Genomic DNA, 7022 nt, shown 5'->3' on the forward strand with positions numbered 1-7022 from the left:
GTTCCCTAGCCTCAGTGCAGTGGGCAGCTGGGAGGAGGTGCTCTTGTTCTCCATGGACTTCACAGTGTCCCAGAACTTTTTGGAGTTGGAGCTACAGGATGGAAGGTTCTCCCTTCTCTACAGAGGAACTCTGGAGCTCTGTTCTGCGTTCTCCTGTTCTTTCAAGGGTGATCTTCCAAGAACACCTGACACTGTCTAGACAACGCAAGAGTGCTTAAAATCCGCAAAATTTGAAACATACTTCAAATGAACCTCTAACCTAAACAGGAGACCGCATCATCAGCCAGCGTCAACAAAGCTATTGTTTATGCTAGCTAGCTACGTCTGTTTACATTATAGACAATGTAGTACCGTGAGCAACTATCTTTTATGCTAGCTAGCTACGTCTGTTTACATTATAGACAATGTAGTACCGTGAGCAACTATCTTTTATGCTAGCTAGCTACGTCTGTTTACATTATAGACAATGTAGTACCGTGAGCAACTAGTGCTCGCAATTCAGTGAACAACCATCCCAGAACAGAGATATTTAACACAAATAACAAGTAAACAGAATAAATGTTATCAGTACCTGTTAGTGAATTAAACTGACACACACCAGAAAATTTTGTTGTGGGGTCCTCCTCTCGCAAATTGCTTGGTCTGCTGCTACTTCATTGTGGACTTATTTATTTTAACTAGGCAAGTCAGTTAAGAACAAATTAAATTCTTATTTACAACGACGGCCTACCCTGCCCAAACCCTAACGACGCTGGACCAATTGTGCACCGCCCCTCTGTGGGACTCTCAATCAAGGCTGTTTGTTAAACAGCCTGGAATTGAACTAGGGCCTGTGGTGACACCTCTAGCACTGAGATGCAGTGCCTTAGACCACTGTGCCACTCGGGAGCCCCCTAACAGGTATGCTTTCATGAATTCTACAGAGGCTGAAGCAAAAAAAAAAAGTGAAATAGTAAAATAAGCTATTTTACTTACTGTTTAAGAGTGATAACTAAATATATTTTATATTGAATTGGTTAAGGACTTGTAAGCAAGCATTTACACGGTACATGTTGTATTCGGCGCATGTGACAAATAAAGTTTGATTTGATTTGATAACTAGCCTGAATAGTGGTGTTTCACTGTGAAGCCAATAGTTCATTGCATTGGGACTGCTGGTGTTTCACTGTGAAGCCAATAGTTCATTGCATTGGGACTGCTGGTGTTTCACTGTGAAGCCAATAGTTCATTGCATTGGGACTGCTGGTGTTTCACTGTGAAGCCAATAGTTCATTGCATTGGGACTGCTGGTGTTTCACTGTGAAGCCAATAGTTCATTGCATTGGGACTGCTGGTGTTTCACTGTGAAGCCAATAGTTCATTGCATTGGGACTGCTGGTGTTTCACTGTGAAGCCAATAGTTCATTGCATTGGGACTGCTGGTGTTTCACTGTGAAGCCAATAGTTCATTGCATTGGGACTGCTGGTGTTTCACTGTGAAGCCAATAGTTCATTGCATTGGGACTGCTGGTGTTTCACTGTGAAGCCAATAGTTCATTGCATTGGGACTGCTGGTGTTTCACTGTGAAGCCAATAGTTCATTGCATTGGGACTGCTGGTGTTTCACTGTGAAGCCAATAAGCCAATAGTTCATTGCATTGGGACTGCTGGTGTTTCACTGTGAAGCCAATAGTTCATTGCATTGGGACTGCTGGTGTTTCATTTCCAGTTAGCAGGCATTGTAATACATTCATACAACTATAACAGCCATGCCTATTATTAAAACGACACCGATGTTCAAGATAGCGTGGTTTTATATTCACCCTGATGCATTGATAACTAATATTGCTAGGTGATATGATGTAATACAACTAGAATAAAAGGCCTAGGCTTCTTCCTCCTAATGTAAGCTAAATGCTTTGGACACAAAACAAAAACACTGGCATGTCATAAAATACAATGTCCAATTTAATTATATACATTCATATCAAATAGGAATATATATTACATTTAATGAATAGACCATTGTAATATTATTCATGCCTTTATCGCCCCCTACAGGGGACAAGACAGATAAACTGCCGCTGCCTAGATACCCACGGCTCTAAACCCAGAACCGTGTGGAGACATCAACACTTGTCCTGTTTAATTCATATTAACCCTTTCATTGGTTCACCTTCATCTGCATGAATCCGTAGAACACGGTCCATTGTTCAAAAGTTGTTTTGGTCATATGTACAGGATACACACGGTCCAATAAAATGCTTACTTGCAGGTTCTTTCTCAACAATGCAACAGCAATAAGACATTAAAGATAATATGAACATGAAGTAAATGGCTCAGTAGATTAGAAAACAGTTTAACATCCCCAAGTGAGGGACAACAAAGAGATGAATTAAAAAGGCTTGATCAGTACACCTCATTCAACTAACTGTGGTCTAAATTGTAGATGAGGAATAGTTGAAGATGGTGTTTGCTGGGCAAGAATAAAAACTAGGAATAAAAACACTGTCCATTGTACAAAATAAGACAATTTTCAAGTTTGGTCACCTCCTTGACCAAGGCCCGTCTCCCCCCGATTGCGCAGCTCCAGGAATAGTCTTGGAAGTTCCAAACTTCTTCATTTAAGAATGATTGAGGCCACTGTGTTCTTGGGGGACGTTCAAATCAAATCTAATCAAATGTTATTTGTTACATGCACTTTGAAAACAAAAGGTGAAATGCTTACTTTTACAAGCCATTAACCAACAATGCAGTTCAACAAATAGAGTTAATAAAATATTTACTAAATAAACTAAAGTTTAAAAAAATAATTGAATCAATCAAAATGTAACACAAGAAATGTACAATTACGAGGCCATATACAGGGGGTAACGGTACTGAGTCAATGTGCTGGGGGGTTCAATGTAAATAGTCTGGGTAGCCATTTTGATTCGTTAAGTTGTTCAACAGTCTTATGGCTTGGGGGCTGTTAAGGTCTAGACTTGGTGCTCCGGTACTGCTTTCCGTGCAGAGGCAGAGAGAACAGTCTATGACTTGGGTGACTGGAGTCTTTCACAATTTTTTGGGCCTTCCTCTGACACACCTAGTATATAGGTCCTGGATGTCAGGAAGATTTACCCCAGTGATGTACTGGGCCGTACGCACTACCCTCTGTAGCACCTTTCGGTCAGATGTTGAACAGTTGCCATACAAGGCAGTGATGCAACCGGTCAGGATACTCTCAATGGTGCAGCTGTATAACTTTTAGAAGATCTTTTCAGTCTCCTGAGGGGGGAAAGGTGTTGTCGTGCACTATTCACAACTGTCTTGGTGTGTTTGGACCATGATAGTCTGTTGATGATGTGGACACCAAGGACCATGACACTCTCGACCCGCTTCACTTCAGTCCCGTCGATGTTAATGTGGGCCTGTTCAGCCCTCCTTTTCCTGTAGTCCATTGTTGTCCTGGCACTACACTGCCAGTTCTCTGACCTCTTCCCTAAAGGCAGTCTTGTCGTTGTCGGTGATCAGACCTACCACTGTTGTGTCGTCAGAAAACTTAATGATGGTGTTGGAGTCATGCTTGGCCACACAGTCGTGGGTGAACAGGGAGTACAGGAGAGGACTAACCACACACCCCTGAGTGGCCAGTGTTGAGGAACAGTGTGGCATATGTGTTGTTGCTTACCCATACTGCCTGAGGGTGGCCTGTCAGGAAGTCCAGGATCCTGTTGCAGAGAGAGGTGTTCAGTCCCAAGGTACTTAGCTTAGTCATGAGCTATGTGTGCATTATGGTGTTGAACGCTGAGCTGTAGTCAGTGAACAGCATTCTCACATAGGAGTTCCTTTTGTCCTGGTGGAATAGGGCAGTGTGGAGAGCGATTGAGATTGCTTCATCTGTGGATCTGTTTGGGCGGTATGCGAATTGGAGTGGGTCTAGGGTTTCTGGCATGATGGTGTTTATGTGAGCCATGACCAGCATTTCAAGGCACTTCATGGCTACAGACGTGAGTGCTATGGAGTGGTAATAATTTAGGCAGGTTACCTTCTCTATCTTAGGCACAGGGATTATGGTGGTCTGTTTGAAACATGTAGGTATTACAAACTCAGCCAGGGAGAGGTTGAAAATGTCAGTGAAGACACTTGCCAGTTGGTCCACGCATGCTTCGAGTACATGTCCTTGTAATCCGTCTGGCCTGTGGCTTTGTGAATGTTGACCTGTTTAAAGGTCTTGCTTACATCAAGCTATGGAGAGTGTGATCACACAGTCATCCGGAACAGCTGGTGTTCTCATGAATGCTTCAGTGTTTCTTGCCTCAAAGCGAGTATAAAAGGCATTTAGCTTGTCTGGTAGGCTCGCGATACTGGGCAGCTCACATTTGGGTGATTTGGGTTTCCCATTGTAGTCCGCTCTGACGAGCATCAGAGACGGCTTAGTAGGATTCAATCTTACTCTTGTACTGAATATTTGACTGTTTGATGGTTCGTCTGAGGGCATAGAGGGATTTCTTATAAGTGTCCAGATTAGTGTCCGGCTCCTTGAAAGCGGAAGCTCTAGCCTTTCGCTCGGTGCAGATGTTGCCTGTAATCCATGGCGTCTGGTTGGGAAATGTACGTATGGTCACTGTGGGGACGACGTCATCGATGCACTTATTGACATTTTCCAGTCTGTGCTAGCAAAACAGTCCTGTAGCGTAGCATCCACGTCATCTGACCACTTCTGTATTGAGCGAGTCACTGGTAATTCCTGCTTTAGTTTTTTTGAGACGGCTATGAATATTATAGATTAGAACTCTCTTGTTAGATATAGTGTGGTCTACAGCTTATCATTCATTATTCTACCTCAGGCAAGCAATACCTTGAGACTTCTTTAATATTATGCATCGCGGACTAGCAGTTATTGACCAATAGACACACACCCCTGCCCCTTGTCTTAGCAGACGTAGCTGCTATGTCCTGACGAAAAACGGAAAAGCCAGACAGCACTATATAATCCATGTCGTAGTTCAGCCAAGTCTCAGTGAAACATAAGATATTACAGGTTTTAATGTCCTGTTGGTAGGATATTATTAAATTGTAGATCATCCAGTTTGTTTTGCAATGATTGTACGTTGTCCAATAATACAGAGGGTAGAGGTGGTTTACTCATTCGCCGACTAATTCTCACAAGGCACCCAGACCTCCACCCCCTGTATTTCAGTCTTTTCTTCATGCGAATGACAGGGTTGAGGGCCCTGGTCTCCGGGAAGCAGTACATCCTTTGCGTTGGACTCATTAAATAAAAAATATTTGTCCAGTTCGAGTAATCGCTGTTATGATGTCCAGAAGCTCTTTTTGGCCATAAGAGATGATAGTAGGAACATTATGTACAAAATTAGTTCCATTTCTTTTGAGAAAAAAACAAACAAAATAGCAAAGTTATTTAGGAGCCAGTAAACCAGCAGCCATCCCCTCCATTGTTCAATGCTGCAGGTGGACTCCAATCAAGTTGTAGAAACATCTCAAGGATGATCTACGGAAACAGGATGCACCTGAGCTCAATTTCCAATCTCATAGCAAAGGGTTTGAATGCTTATGTAAATTAGGTATATACGTCTGGGGGAAAAGAAAAAAAAAACCTGTTTATGCTTTGTCATTATGGGATATTGTGTGTAGATTGCTGAGAATTGTTTTTTTATTTAATACATTTTAGAATAAGGCTGTAAGTCTGAATACTTTCCGAAGGCATCAATAGAAGCGACCACTGCTATTAGTACAGCCATGACAAACTGGGCAAGTCTCCAGTCTCGGATGAAGAAGATCATGCCAGCAAGGATGCACTGGCCAACTCCACCGAACGTCTGACTCAAACAAGACGCATAAGAACGTTTTGTCACTCCGACCCATTCAGTTGCTGTGTGGAAGGAACATGTAGTAATGGTAAACAACTTAATATGACCGGCTGACTGACAAATCATTGACTGAGTTCTGTTATCTCATGTTTATTCCTTTAGAACGTAGGTTTGTTTGGAATGGAAAGGATTTTACCTAGTATCATCTACCATATGCGATCCCTACTAAAAACTGGGATGCCATATACAAATAAAAGTTTGGAGACAAGCCTGTCGTTACAGTAAAAATGAGCATAATAACCATGGGTATCTGAGTTGCTCATTGGCAACCAAATCTGGAAGAGAAAAGGGGAGAAAACCATGTTGGTTAAAACTGGTTGAAACCTCCTTTTGAAGGTTTGTTTAATGTTCCTCTGAAAAAACTTTTTATGTTTGGTTGCATTTTTACAGAGTGACAGAAGACCAGAAGTAAAGGACGTCATTCAAAATGTACAGTTATGATTATAACTACTGTTCCCTGAAGGAGGTATAACATACTATCTCTTTTTTAACTTGGCAAGTCAGTTATTAAGAACAAATTCTTATATTCAATGAGAGCCTAGAATCAGTAGGTCCTTCTAGAATCAGTAGGTCCTTCTGTAGCTCAGTTGGTAGAGCATGGCGCTTGTAACGCCAGGGTAGTGGGTTCGATTCCCGGGACCACCCATACGTAGAATGTATGCACACATGACTGTAAGTCGCTTTGGATAAAAGCGTCCGCTAAATGGCATATATACATATATATAACTGCCTTGTTCAGGGGTAGAACAACAGATTTGTTTTACCTTGTCAACTCGGAGATTTGATCTAGCAACATTTTGGCTACTAGTCCAACTCTTGAACCACTAGGCTACCCTGCTGTCCATGGAGTAAAACAACCAATCATTTTCACTTGAAGAAAGCAAAAATCACTGCCAACAGGCCAAATTCTTTAGACCACATGGTTACAAGAACAATACTCACCTTGCGATCGTGAAATGTCAGAAATCATACAAGGAACCATAAGTCCGAAACAACAGAACACCTGTAGTGACTTGGTAAAGCGCACACAAGCGTTGACCAATGAGTCAATGAACCACTGCAGCCTAAAGCTCAAACCCACAGGAAACTGTGGTAACCCTGATACTGCGCACTTTACGAGTTGATGCACCCCAAGGCAGCCCAAAGACCAATCTGGATAAATGTGCAACC

General features: G+C 42.2%; 1 long non-coding RNA gene across 1 annotated transcript; it reads right to left on the reverse strand.

Annotated features, from left to right (window-relative positions):
* Positions 1 to 740: 740 nt before the first annotated feature.
* On the reverse strand, positions 741 to 6228 carry LOC124010020. Its single transcript, XR_006834347.1, has 3 exons — positions 5727 to 6228; positions 3454 to 3460; positions 741 to 751 (listed from the first exon to the last, which is right to left on the reverse strand). It is a non-coding gene; the product is annotated as an uncharacterized LOC124010020 (long non-coding RNA).
* Between the last annotated feature and the right edge of the window lie 794 nt (positions 6229 to 7022).

This window comes from Oncorhynchus gorbuscha, linkage group LG22, assembly GCF_021184085.1.
Source record: "Oncorhynchus gorbuscha isolate QuinsamMale2020 ecotype Even-year linkage group LG22, OgorEven_v1.0, whole genome shotgun sequence".
NCBI classification, from domain to species: Eukaryota; Metazoa; Chordata; class Actinopteri; order Salmoniformes; family Salmonidae; genus Oncorhynchus; species Oncorhynchus gorbuscha.